At 47.9% G+C, this 14,641-nt stretch overlaps 1 protein-coding gene across 6 annotated transcripts in view; it reads left to right on the top strand.

Moving 5' to 3' along the window:
* NECAB2 (N-terminal EF-hand calcium binding protein 2) overlaps positions 1 to 14,641 on the top strand; it is a 119,371-nt gene that overhangs the window by 39,377 nt on the left and 65,353 nt on the right. The window lies entirely within an intron of this gene.

Raw genomic sequence — 14,641 nt, 5'->3', positions numbered from 1 at the left:
TGGCCCGTGCTGGCCCTCCGCTTTCGCGGGGGGTTTGTGTCCCGGCCACCTGAGCTCTGTCTGACCCCTAATCCTTTACTCTCACGGCCAAAAAATGCTGAACGCTCTTGCTGAGAACCAAGCGTTCGTAGGCTGCGCCGAGCTGTCAAGTTAGGGGGACAAACTCGTTTGCTGCTAATGTTTTCTTCCCTGACTTTTTAATTTCGTGGCTCTGCGTCTGCCTTTGCCACTCACCCCTCGCCACCCCCTCTGACCGCGTTTTTCTTTGGTGGGATCCGAGATGTTTGTGAGCTCTGTGACGCCCACCTGGTGCCGATGCTGTTCATGACGAATACAAAGCTCTCGGGTCCCCGGCGTCCGGCGGGAGACCCCGCCAGCCCGTAGCAATGGTGCGTGGGCACCGACATGAAGGACATAGCCCACGAGCTTTTTTTCTCTTTCCAAGAGGAACCAGTCTTCAAAAGCCTGGGTAGTTGGGCCCTTTGAAAATATAAATTAAAGCCAGCTTTGAGTCATATTCCAATGTGACTCTAATTCCTCTAGAGAGAAAATATCTGTCCAAAACAGCAGATGAAAAGAGAATCCAGTTTCAAATGAGAAGTCTCTCAGTAAATACTTCAAAAATAATAGTCTGGTTAGTTAGAGAGGCCTTCTGACCCCAGGTAGGTTGAGGGTGGCCCGTGCGAATCCCGGGCTGAGAGGCAGGGACGCTAGTGCAGCCGCCTGCCAGACTGCGGGCAGAGGGAAGGGGGGAGGCGCAGGGGCCAGCGCTGCTTTGTGCCCCCTCCCTGGATTGGGACGAGCTGGTGGCAGAGCCCACTTCTAGTATTCCTACAGGCAGCTGAGTGTTTACTTCTGTTCATTTAGTCTTTAAAATATCCTCCTAGAGGACACGCACCTCAGGAAGATGCTGCTGGCTGGAAAGAGAGGCTCCCTCTCTCCTAATGTGCCCTCCTCAGTGGACGCTGCATTATTGCTCTCAGTCTGCACCGTTACTTGCAGAGGGTGAACGCCAGGCCTGCAGATAAGGGCACTCTCTAACGTACCCGCTGGAAGGGAGAGACTCTAATGCAATCTTACTCTCTTGTTTTGTGCCATCACGGTAATGGGGTTTCCATAAATAGTGGGGCTCCATGGAGTCGTTCCAAGACTGTCGGAACAGTCATCCGACTTTATTCCAAAACTTCAGGCTAGTTCAGATTTCTTTTTTCCTTAAAACTGAGTGCTCACCATATTTACAGATGTGGTACAATCTGAAGGAAGTGGAAATGCCCAAATACTTTGAGTATCTTCTGGATTTTTTATTTTGTTTTAGAGTGGTCAGGTATCTTGGCATTCAAATAATAAAATAACGTGGGAGTCATGGGAATAAGAAGTGCAGGCCTTTACCAATCTGAACTGTCGAAGAAAGGCTGCCATAAGCTTTGTGGATCTATTTAGAGAGCTAGGGGATGCTCCAGGTGTAATCTCTGTGGACTCTGGGGCTCACCTGCTCATCTGCTTCTGTCTGAAATAGTTTATAGCGTTGCCTGGGCATATCAGTTTCCATTTAGCCTTTGAAAGGATGCAGACAGCTAATGTGTAAGCTGACGTGTGCGGGCTTTACTATGTGGACATTTCTCCTGGCTTGTTTGAAATGGTAAGCTTGATCGTACTCCATTTTTGTTTGGGGACTGCAAAAAAAAATAATTTGCAACTTGCTCTGAGCCTTAATGGGGGAAGTCTTCTAAAGTGAATGGAAAGAAAACGTAGCACTTCTAAATGTCACATGATACTTCACGTAGAAAACTTGTTACAGAACAGACTAAGCTGCACATTGTACCTTGTTGTCTGCTTGACCAAGATCGCTGGTCTGCCATAGCTCCACTAGTAATACAGGTGTTATAACTAGCGCATAGCGTACTTCAGGACCGGTGTCTCATGTTCTTACAGCAGTAAATCAATGAGTAATGCTACGTCTTGGGTTAGAAAGTGGAACATTTTATAAATATTTTTATGTGACTATGTGAAATAGCCAGCTGTAATATCTACCAGGATGTTCTTCCCTGTGCTTCTGGAGAACGACACCCCCATAACGCCAGCCGTGGTGGTATCTCTGTCTGGCCTGGCCGGGGTTTTGATTAGAGGTGTCACGTTGCTGCCCAGCGAGTGGGACCTTGCTGAGCAACTCCTGAATGTGGCAAGAGTTCCAGCAGTTCAGTAGTATTTTTCTTTTGCCAAGCTGGCTTGATCTAGTCATCAATACCCATTAAGTACCGATACTTTCACAGAGCTGTGTAGCATCTGCTGTTCTTGGCTGAAAGGAAAAGCAATGAGTTGGTCACACTTCCAAGTTAAATCTTTGCATGAATTGGCACTTGTTTATTGATTTGGAAAGCACAGACACCCACAGCAAATTTATCAAATTGGGGGAAAAAATATTCCTCATTTTTTATTTGCAAGATCTCTCTCAGTCTCCAGAAAACCTATTTCATAGCAGGACTTGCTCAAACAAAAGTGCAGATGTGCATTTCACTATGAATTGAATGGAAATGGAGATACACATCGCAAAATGCTGCTTGCTTGACTGTAGTCCTGAGCCTGGTGTAGTCCTTCTAGATTTACGTGTGTTGTTCAGAGCTGTACAGAGCGATCTTTTCTTTCGTTCTCTAAACAGTAAACTGGTGGGCCTGTATGAGGTGCCCAGGGCAATCAGTTGGCGGCCAGGAAGGATGCCCTGCCCCCAGCCTCCTAGATGTCTGCATATTAGGGTTGCAGTTTTGAGTGCTGCTGCTGCTCTCAGGTGCTGTGAAAGCATGACAGTATGGGAATTGCTTCTCTGCCCCAAGAGCTTTTCTCTAGACCACAGTGGGTTTTTTTTATATCAGCGTGATGCCATTTGCTGTCTCGGCCAGGCGCTCGTGGCTGTGGCTGCTCTCCCTTGGGCACGCGGGGAGCGGCCGCGTGCTGCTGGGCATCTCCCGCGGGCCCCCGGCCCCGGCCGGCGCAGGGACCGGCGCTGCCAGCTACGCGGCAGAGTTTGCAGTGCCCTGGGGCGATGCCACAGCCAGCAAAAATGGGGAAATCAGAGTGTCCTGGTGTTGTGAAAGGGGCTTATCAAGTCCTACATTCACACTGAGCAAGGTGAAGAGTTAAAAAGCTTTTTTAACTATTGATGAATAAATAAATCCTCTAGCCTACAGCCACTTCCATTCTTGGCATTATGTCTACTTATTTTAATATCTTCCAGCAGCTATTGCTTCGGGACAGCACTACGTATGATGAGTACTACTCCCTTTTCTTGTGTCGCTGTTCCAGGGGATATTGCTCCCTTCCTCTCTGGTTCCTGCTCCCTTCCTCTCTGGTTCCTGCTATTTCCTAAACTGTTTCTACCGACTTCATTTAAGCGCAATATAGATCACTGAGTTACTAATAATTATCAGGGCGTTTCATGCAGGGAAAGTGGTGAATAGATTAAGCGACAAAGACTGAAATACCAGATAAGCACTCTCTGTTTTCTTTCACATTTTTCCATTTTACAGTGGAATGCAGGGACAAAATTTAGTTTATCTTTCCAAAGGCCATTTGAATTAAAATTATTTGCTGTTTGAAAGGGGAAGTTAATTTATTTTTAAAGCCAGTTTTGCTATTCCATTTTCTCTGTGTATTTTTCTCCTATTGCCCGTCATGTTCGCTTAGTGTGCAATACGAAGTTTGCTATTGAAATTACATTACAGCTGGAGTAGCTCTAGATGAAGAAAATTATGTTCTTGTTGATTATTAATAATTGCTTTTACCAGCTAAATTACAAAATGTTGATTCAATTTTCCAGAGTATTTTTAGGAATGGTCTTACTGGAGTAGACAATATGAATGTCTCTGTTAGCTTCTTGACTTGCTTTAGTTGGGGAGATGGTCAAAGGGAGAAAACTTGGGAAGATGAATGGAAGATGAGAGTTGGTTTAATAATGCCGGATTAATTCTGTATTCCTGCGGGGTGTCCGTCGCAGCTGCGTGTTTTTGTTTTAAGAATCACAGTCCCCTAGCAAAATACCTTGTCAACAAGGTGCAGTAAGCAGGATGCTTAACTGAAATGAGATAGCCAAAAATAGCCTGGGGGCATTAATGAGGCTTGTTCTTTCTACCTGACTGCCTAGAAAGTGTTTTTAGGAGGTTAATGATGTGGCATGATGGGCACAGGGTGGAAGTGCGGTGTTGTATAAACATGGTTATGGGAAATCAGTAGTGCCGTTGCTGCAGACCTTAAATTCATTTAGCGCATTAGCCTCTCCAGGAGTCAGTTCTTCCCTGGAGCAAACTGAGCGTCCCCAGATGAGGCAGGTCCTGTCTGATGCTCCTAACTTGCAGTTTCAGTGGGGGAAAAATTGTGTGTTCAGAAGCCATCGTGTTGGTATCTCCGGGGGGATTTCTCAGCTTGTGTTGCTGAGGTATTGCTCTTGCACTCTCAGTATTTGCAGAGGGAGAAAAGTCCCGTAGCTGCAACGGTGTCAGAAAGCTAGAGGAGGCGAGGAGACGGGCGGCGGTGGGAGCTCCTTCCAGCCCCCCTCTCTGGCTTGGCACCTGGTCCAGCCTGGGCCCGCCACGCTTCTGCTACCCAGTGGTTGTATGCAGGACGTCTGAGCTGTGGCAGCCTGGTTACGGCTGCAGGGCAGCGTCTCCAGGGCCTCCGCTGTTGCAGGCAGAGAAATCCTCAAGAAATATCTCCTGGCTGGACATGTAGGTTTCTCAGAATCCCAAAAGGAGGGAAAAGGGATGGGGAACTTGTCAAGTCCCTCCAGATGGAAAGAGCTGGAAGCACATGTAGATTTACCGGTGATACAAGGCAGCGCACGGATCCAGAAAAGGGGGTGTTTGACCCGGCCGAGCGAGGGGGGCCCTGCTCGGGGCCGTGACGGCTGGGAAGCTGCCGGCTGTGCCGGGCCCCGTCCCTCGGCGAGTGCTGGGGCTCCGCTGCCGGCCGGCCCTGCTGTAGCAGAAAACACAACATCACTGCCCTGAGACTTAATTACTGAGTATCCTTGTAAAAGAAGCTGCTATTAGTGGGAAAGTACATGGATTCTGCTGTAATCCGCATGATTGCTGGTTATTCCGTCTGGCAGCAGGAGTGTGTAAAATGTGTCACGTACTTCACTCGTTTTTGGCAACATCATATTCAAAAACTTGCTGTCGCTTAGAGGGGTGATAAAGTGATATTCTTCTCTCCATCACTAACGCTAGCTGCCCTGCTTCCTTTCTTCCCACCTGAAGCATGAGGCCGAAGCAAGACGTCGCAGGGTGTTTTTTCACTGTTGGTTTTAACTGATATTTCAGGAGGTTTCAGCAAGGCTTTATGGGAAATCTTCCTGAAGATTGATGGGGTGGTAATGACATATTGCTATTAATATCAATGATACCAGAATTGTGCAAATTATGTAATACAGAAACACACACACATATATACGTGTGTGTACGTGTGGGTATATATATATATATATATATATATATATATTTGGTTTAGTGGCAGAATAGGGCTTTGGAAAGCTTTTGATTGATTGATTTTTTCACCTAGAAAGTCCTGTTGTATCTGGAGAGTTATTTAACCACTTTCTTACCTTTTCTAAAGATATAGATCAATTTTAAAAAAGGAAAACGTCATTGAAAATGGAAAGTCAAAAAGTTTCAGTTTGAGAATGACCAGCTGAAACGCTCTCAAAAGGTGCTGCACTGGCTGGCTGAAACGTGCTTTGTCTGACCCACATTTGCTGTCTTTTTGCGACTCCCTGGAACAGCATTTATAACCACTGTCCTTGAGCGTGCAGTACCCAGGCTGCAGCGGGAGCAGGCAGCTCCCGGGCTGCGTGGCGGAGGAGCTGCGGCATCTCCCGCTGGGTGCAGGAAACCCCGTCCTGGGGGGTCTGGACATCATCCGGGGGATGAGCAAGGCGGGCAGGTGGTGGCACGCACCACTTCTCTTCCTGCTCCCTCAGCTGCAGCGGAGTAGTTTTAGGGCACAATTTCCAAAATATCTGTGTGCCTGTGCTACGTCGCATGCTTAAGCAAAACACCAAGTCTGCTTATCTGCGTGTCAGTCTGACAGGGATGACCCCTGGCCAGCAGATCGGTGCTAACATGAGTCCTTGGATAAATATTCGGCTGAATAAACCTGCCTGCAGACAGTGCTTACGGCTGGAGCGTTTTGCTGGCATAAGCCGTGTCCGCCCTGTGCCTTGCTGGTTTAGGATATGGGTGTCCTTGCATCTATGCAACCTGAGATAAATACACAGACACTTTGGGTAAGCTTATACAGCACCAAACAGCGCTGGTTCCCTGGGAAGGAACCAGCCTGTGCCCCAGAACTGTAGAGCTGAGTCAGCCCAGAGGTTTGCCAGTGGAAATGTGGCACTTTTCACGGTCTCTGCCACTACCATTTCCTCTTACTGACCTGTTTGCTTGCAGTTGTGCCATCAAGCCCTGGCTGTGCCATGTGGAGTGCTCTTTTGACTCCTCTGGTACTAGACACCGAAGTCACTCTGTGCTCTGCAGTCGGTCAGTAGCTGCTCTGCTGGAGCTTCCTCTGCTCTGCACTAGCTCCCGCTGCAGGGCCCAGAGCACCGGAGGTGCAGCGCTGGACGCAGGCAGCACTCTGACGTGCGCGTGTGTGTGCAGGAGCGTTTGCCAAAGGGCCTTTGCAAAATGGGAGCCTGTGAGATTATAGTTTGCTCTGTGAAGTCTTCCAGCAAGCTACGGTACGCACTTCGGGAGCCTGGGGACAGTGCTTGGCGGGATCACCGCCACTGCCAGCAGGTCTTCACTGAAAATACTCCATCACACAGATTGCATTCTCCTTTGCTTTCTGACTTGTTTCAGAAGGACTAATTAGCTTTGCAGGAATCCTCCACCCTCCGGGGATGTTCATACCTCCCCCCGCCAGTGGCATGCCAGAAGTGTGCTGCAGGGGAAAATGGTGTGCCTGTCATCGGTGATCACGGTGGCTCCTCTGCATTGACAGAGCAAGCAGCTTTCAGGCCTCATTCGTGGTGCTCTTCTTTGCTCTTCCTCCCCTCTTTTTACTAATGATGAGAGTCGCATTGCGTTTGTTTGTATCCCAGCTAACAGACACACCGTGACGGCGACACAGGGTCTGGAAGGCCCTGAGGCTGTTTCCTGCCTTGGGATCCATGCCTGGAACCAGGGCAGCGGGAGAGACCAGGGCTTCAGGAGCTTTGGGAGCAGCGTATCTGAGAATACGCCCAGAAGCCCCAGTGCCCACCCCGATGGCCTAGCTGGGAAGACTGCAGTCATTACTCATCACTTGTCAGGAAAACAGGGCTTTGCATCACCTTGTAAAGATGAGCAAGTGGAGTGCCTGTCAGTCCTTGGGAAAGCAGAGGGAGGTCAGACGTGGCTGTTGACCAAACTAATTTACTCCTAGCAAGGGATTCTAAAAATTCCTTTTGTATCTCATACATTTTTCATAGCTGCAGAGGACAAACCTTTGGGGAGAGATCTGCTCGCTGGAGCAAGACTTCTCGGATGAGCTGTACATGTCCATTCGAAAGGAGCCAAGAACATGGCATTAGCATGCTACTGCACTGTCATTTATTATCTCTCAGCTAGGCTTATAGCTGTTACTTTAATTACTTTATTTTCCCCTCTCTCTCTAAGTGAGCTCTTCTCTCCAGTGGCAAATACTAGAAAAGATTGGAGCTTGCATGTAGTATAATTAAAAGAAGTGGTGTCTCTTCTCAGAAGCTCTTCACAGTTCCCACAGACTGTCACTTTTGCTGGAGGATTGTCACAAATGGAGAGCTGAGAACAATTGGGTTTTCCAGCATGTAAAAGTTCACCAGCCTGCAATCATCTGCTCTTCATGGAAGTTATGTAGTGCTGTATCCTAGAGGGAGCAATGATGCGGGATGTTTGGGAAAATGTGATGGGGTACCTTTGGATGTTGAACAGCAACCTTTCTGGAAATGTGGAACCACCTTCCTCATCCAATACTTCAGATATTCAGATACCACAGAGAGCTGTATTATAAATAATCAGACTAATGTGGGTTTGCTTTGCAGTACAGGAAGTACAAAGGGATGGGATGTAATGGGATTTTATCAAGGCAACTACGAACTTCAGTAATTCGTTCTGCCTACGAGAGAGCGGAGGCGGAGCTGTGCAGGGGTGCCTCAGGGAGGAAGGTGCAGCGAGGAGGCTGCGTAACGATGCTGGTGAAGTTCTCTGCCTGCACTAATTAGTCTTGCTGAGAAAGGGAGCATGTTAGCCCAGGCGGAGTGCTGTGCCAGCACAGCTGTATTATTACTTCCAGTGCTCGATTTAGCTTGAGCATTTTGATATACCTGAAACATCAGTGGAGAGAAGATGGGAGCTCCAGGTTACCCGTTTTATACTCTGACTACAAGGCTCCTCAAAATGTTTTTATGGCTGAAATGAAGAAGGTGGCAAAGAGGGAAAGAAAGACTCTAGGGGGGAGGAGAGATGGGTGTTGCGCGCACACAAGACCAGAGAGCCTGTAGGACAGGTGGCTCCCCAAAGCAGAGGCTGAGGTGCAGTTGATGCCAGGTACCCTTAGACAGATGAGCCAAGCGGTCTGTTAGCTGTGAATTACCCTCTCCGGGTGATGGCACTGGGCCGCAGCCCTCCTCTGCCCTGTGAGCAGGTACTGTGAGTATGGACCACCTAAGCCAGGAGCATTTGTTTGTATTGTCCCATTTGCCTGTATTTTGCATTATCTGTGGTTTTGTTCTGGCCAGGTGAACTCACCCGTACCTCCTCAGTACCTTGAATTACTGGGAAGGTGGGCAGCAATAGGCAGAATTAGCATTTTTGGCTCTTTCAGCTCATTAGACACTCACAACCTGGAGCTGTTTGACTTTTGCTGAGTTCAGCAAGGTAATTCAGTGTGTTGTTTCCCTCATTGTCAATTTGCAGCACATTGTTATGAAAAACAGCAGCTTTTTCTCCCGCTTTTGCCAGGAGATGCCATTCAGTTCAAGGTCAGAGGGAGAGGCCTGGGGAGCGGCAGTCTGGTGGGGAGGGCCGTGTTGTTCCCTGCTGTAACTGCAAGACCTGTGTTCCTAGCAGAGGAATCGATAATGGAAAGCACTAGTGGGTCATGAAGTCCCAAAGCACAGAAAAGGCTTGATTGCTTCAGATTGCTTTCTTTGTGACTGCACCTCACACCTGCAATGCTTTCGCAGCTCCACAGCTAGGCGACGAGAATGCAACACAGCGCGGCTCTGTCTGCCCAGCTGCGGCCCGTGTCTGCCTGAAAATGGGATGATGCTGGAGGCTGCCGCGGCGACCGTTTGGGAGCATTTGCTAGCTGGAGGGTCCTCCGGCTCTGCAAGACCCATCCTGCCCTTCCTGGCCAGGGCAGAAGTATGCCTGACCAAAAGCTCCTGGCAGCATAAAGGGAGACTGTCATTAAATGTGAGGGGGACGGGGTCAGCTACGCTGGCTCTCCGGAGCATAACCAGATTTGGCATCTCCAAGAAGTTATTCACGAGTGGTGCCTCGTGATGAGCTGAGCTGCATGACACCAAGATCCAAATGTTAAGTGGCCCACGGCATTTTCTGCTCAGCTAAAAGGACGGCAGAATACGGCACAGCAGAGAGCTAACTTACCAAGTTTTTGTTCAAAATAGTTTTGCGGTCACGGCTGGGTATTCTGCACCTGCAGATGCTCAGGTTCAGCACTTGGAGCTCTGCATCTTGAAAGCCATCCTGAAAGAGCAGAAGAAAACAGTGTGGGCGGAGAGCAATGAAAGGAGAGACAAGAAGTAGCTCTTCGGAGAAGATGACAAACTGAGCCGAACACTCATGAATGAAGGCTCCAAAGACCCGAGAGGGCCTGTTGGGGTATTTTCAGCACACAATGACTCCAAATATTAGGGGTGCAGCTGCAGACAAGGCCTCGGAGTAGAGGCAGATTTAGAAGGGCCTAAATTTATACTTCTAGACATGATGGCAGCTGCATATGGCCCTCAGTTTTCCAGAGCATGAAACAGTAGTGTGGGAGGCAGTAGATACCAGTGGGCCAGAGTCTGTTCTTCTAGGCAGATGGTGAACTCGGAGGTTCACTCATTGCTACGTAGAAGGGGAGTGTGAGAGAAGAGATTGCTCTTCTTTTACTTGAAAGAACCATTTTTTGTTGTGCAAAGTCAGGTCTCTGTGTGTGTGTGTGCGCACTCCATCCTTCCGTAGTCCCTGAGGCGCCTGGCAGAGAAACTCGCTTGTGCCTGTGTTAGCGTTCCCCTTCGGCACACAAAAATCGCTCTGCAAACATCTGGCGGGGGGAGTAGCGCTAGTCTGCACTACTCAGCCGGCCAGGGGAGAGCTAGAAATGAACCCTTGATGCCTCGTTTTGCACCTGCTGCACCCTGAGGTGACGTGGCTCCCCTGAAATTCTTTCTCTCCCTGTAGGTGGGTCACAAGGAAGTTCATCTGTAGGTTCTTCCCCTCGTTTTTACTAATCAGTTTTCTCAAAGCTGTCTTTAGAAGAGGAAAAACACCTTCTTCCCCCCTTTCTTTAGTCCAGCTTTTCAAAATTAGAAATAGAGAGCTGGTAAATTACTACCTTCCACAGCTTGTTGGCTTGCTGACATTATCCGCTTTGGCACTTATATTATACCCGGTCCCACCACAAAGTATTTAAACGGCTGCAGTTAGGAAACAGTTAGTGGGAATGGTCTGCTGCCTAGGAAGCTGAAGCAATTTGAGACCCTGTTCAGCCCTGAGTTGTCATGGCTGGGACAGCTATTCCTTAGGGGTCTTTTTTAAGTGTTGCTTATTTAAGGTTGATTGAAGCAGAGCAAACAAGGAGGGACAAATCTATATTTCACTCACTGTTAATTGTGTGGGAGAAGCTGTTAAGATCATGTTAGTGCTAATAAGGGAAGTGAGCAAGAACGAGCTTCCCCGTGCTAGCTCAGTTGTAACTGGCTGGTTGTGGTTTGTCGTTCCTGCTGAGGGAATGCATGTGAGTTGTGGCCTGCACGGTGACCCGTCCAGTGAGGCCGCTGAGATATTTGTCCGTCTTGCTCCTGGGGCCGTTGGTTCAGACTCCAGGATGCCAGAATGGCAGGTGTCACACAAGCATTAGGTGGCCAGGCTCCCTTGGCAGCCTTCGCTGTTGAATGAGGCCTCCAGGCTGGGGGAACATGGTAGCTCTTCACCAAAGTGTGTTTCCTTGGCTTCGCCACTCCTGGACGTGTTCTGCACTGACCCACACCTGGTCCCTGCAGTGGCATGTGCGTTGCTGCCCCGTAGGTCTGTATGGCAGGAGTTGTCTTCAAGGAGAGGTGTGGAGTTGGAGGGAAGTTGTCATTAAACTCTGTGCTTGATCCTGTTTGCAGAGCAGCGGTGTCCAGTTGAGGCCTCTAAGGAAGTGTCACCTGGGAGGGAGCATGTCAGTGTGTGGTCCTCATCTCTGACCTCCTCCAGTTTCCCTTCCTTATCCAGGCCACTCAGCTAGGAAAACTCCACCTAGGCCCTCCGTGGAAAGGCTGTTTTCTATGCTCTGTGAACACGGAGCATTTTTCAGGACTCTCGAATGGGACTCATTGCTTGTGTGGATTAATTTTGTTTCTCAGTTAGCTTGACTGTGTTGATACCCAGACATCAAGATTGTTTTATGTTAGACCCTGTGCAAGCAGGTCAGACTCGGTGCTTGCCACAAAGAAGCTTAATGGCCTACAGTGATGAGCAGCATCCAGAAGGTGGGAGGAGATGCTGTCAGCGGGAGCTGCTGGTGGTCGTGTGTCCAGGCTGATGATGGCTGACAAGAGGAGCCAAAGGAAGGAGTGTCAGTAGGAGCCCTGCAGCCCTCTGTGCTCAGTGGTACCCTGAGCGCTGAAGACTCCTCTTTTGGTCTTGTGTATGAGAAATACGGTGCTCTATTGGGGCCAGAGAGAAAGGCAAAGAAGCTGAAAATCTGTTCTTGAATATTAAGCAGGGAGCAGCTTCCAGACAAGCTTGATGTGTGCAAGTTTAAGCTATGCTTTGTGCTTCAGCTGGTAACCTGGGCAAAAAAGGAGCTCCACAGCCTCACAAGGGCGAGTCTCACACAGGAACGAGCCATTCCCAGCACACTCCTTCCAGCATGCGATCTTGGCCCAAATCTGGACGACTTCAGTGCCTTCTCTTATACAGCAGCCTGGTGTCCCACTGCTCCAGTCATTATTTTTCCTCTGGTAGATGATCTTTTGTTACCACTTTGCTGCCCACGTTTGGATAGGATACCACACACATGCACCCACACTCTCAACGTGCTCTGTCTTCCCAGGACCTACATCAGGTCTGTTGTCTTTTGGTCTAAGGAGACTCCATTTGATGGAGTCCATTTTGAATGGGGACAGTTCAGCAACAGAACTCAGCTGCTGATGCTTTTCACCAGTCCTCTTATGTCAGTCCCCTCAAATTGGAACAGAAAGTACTTCTACCTCTTGGGCAAGGAACAAAAATGATTATGAGTGTTTTTTCCTGTTCCCTCTACTATTCTTGCCTATTTGCACTGGAAACTGGATTCTGTGTACTGCTGGTTTAGCCTGGGAACTGGAGCCCTTCCTACAGAGATGGATGTGCCCATTGAAACCAACTTAATTTTAGAATATTGAATGTTCTCAATTAACTCTCTGGGAAACAAACTAATGATCATATAATCAGCTGAGATTTTGATTAACCAATTCAAGAGACAGTTCTAGTCTCTTCTGAAAGGACAAAATGATTGCATAAAAATTATATGTCTGGCTCTAATTATTTGGCTCTCAAGAGCATGGGCACTTGGTGGATTTTGTTCTTTCTGTTTATATTGAAGATGTTTTCAAAATCCTGGCTTATTCTTCTTAATGACTGCATGTCACTTATACTGTGCTACGCTGTACTTCTCCTTTAGGCAAAGAAATATTCATGGCTGAAGCTGGCGCTTGGCAGCTGTGTGCTGAAATAGCTACAAAACATCTCAGCCTGGTACTGTGTTTTTTGGACATTATCTTTTCATTTATTGATCCATAGGAGCACATCTTAGATTGCCTTGCAGGGCTGTCGCTCCAAACCTCTTGCTTCACTTTTAACATTTTACCACTTTTGAGTTTAAATATGATGCTGAGTTTTCTTGCTTTAAAAAGTTGGTCCCAATCCTGAGCGGGATAAATTGCGAGTGGTGGAATCGGATCCGGGAGGCACAAGTGCATTTCTTTCCGTCTGCAGCAGAGCAGCTCCCACACGACCAGCCAGGGCCAGCTTTCTCCTCATTTGAATGAAACGTCGTTCTTACAGAGCAGAGAAAGTTGCTGTTTTTTATTGTTTGACCGACCTGCTGCAGTGCTGAGGCAGTGCCTTTGCACCGCCGTGCGCACCGGAGCGGGCGGTTAAGCCCAGAACAGAGTTTGCAGGAGAGGGGAAGATGGACTGTTTGGCAGATGAAATTCAGCCTCCTCTTAGGAAAAAACTCTCTAAAAAAAGTCACTCTCTGGGAAGCTCATCAGGAGAAACATGGATCTGGAAACACTGCACAGAAACTTGTAAATCCCATAGGCTGGAAAAAAACATTTGAGAACATTTTTATATTCCTAACAGTATTTCCCAGGTGTTTTGCCAGGCAGCCTTTCCGCTGCATCCCCGAGAGAGCGTCTGTTTAATACTAGCAGCAAGACGAAGGCGAGCCTTGAACTGCAGGCTGGTGCTTGCTGCAGAGAGCATGGATCCCGGAGTGTTTATCTGTGCGAAAAAGATCTGAAAAGTATCACACGAGAGGGTTTTCTAGCTGAAACTTGGTTCCAGCTTGTTATTTTTTTGTATTGTTTCAGGCTGTTCTGGGAATGGAAATATATCAAGATCTTGCATTAAAACCACAGAAGTGACGAAGATGTCTAATAGTAATTGGCTGCTAGTACTTGAATCGTGTGGCCATTCAAAGGCATTGTAACTTTTTGGTTTAAGCCCCAGTCTGGCAAATGTATCCACGTGCTTTTCGGAATGAGTGAGTGAGTAGGACTTGGTAATGCACCGTGACCAAGCACCCAACGTGTCCGGCTGTTCACTGCTGCTTCCTGGGCTGTGCTGTCTGTCCTAAGACTGAAATAAAGGAAGGAAGGTCATTTCCTATTGGCAGGAGAAGGGAATACATGGGAAACAAAGATATTGGTAAAATACAAGGAACAAGTCTGCAGGGATTTCTTGCTTTACTTTCTTCCTCTACTTCTAGTTTCCTGCCAGTTGTCTCTCATAAATCCCAATCTAGAGTTTTTGTTCTTTTGGTTTCTTCCTGTCCTACATACAATTTCAGTGAAACCAGGATAAACACAAGATATAAAAGGAGGAGGAAGCTGATTTAGTTTTAATTCATGCTCTCAGTGTCTTAACATTTGCTTTTGGCAATTAGCACATCATTCAGCTGAGCTCAGAACAATTAGTTTTTCTAGTCTCTGTTGTGCAGTCCAAGATTAAAGAGTAGTCAAAGCTATATTGAACTGTGGTAAAATTGGGACTTTCTCCCCAGCACGGGCAGCAAAAATGAGACCTCTGTGAGAGAGAGTGAAAGACAAAAATTTGAAAAGTGATGGGCAATTGCTCTGTATTATGACCATAAGGGTGGAGACAGCATGGGTAAGGAGGAGATACAAAAGTATGGCTTTATGTAGCAGAAGTGC

This window comes from Dromaius novaehollandiae, chromosome 13, assembly GCF_036370855.1.
Source record: "Dromaius novaehollandiae isolate bDroNov1 chromosome 13, bDroNov1.hap1, whole genome shotgun sequence".
NCBI lineage: Eukaryota > Metazoa > Chordata > Aves > Casuariiformes > Dromaiidae > Dromaius > Dromaius novaehollandiae.
Note: the sequence above shows the minus strand (reverse complement) of the source record. Positions and strands in the feature narration are given on the sequence as shown.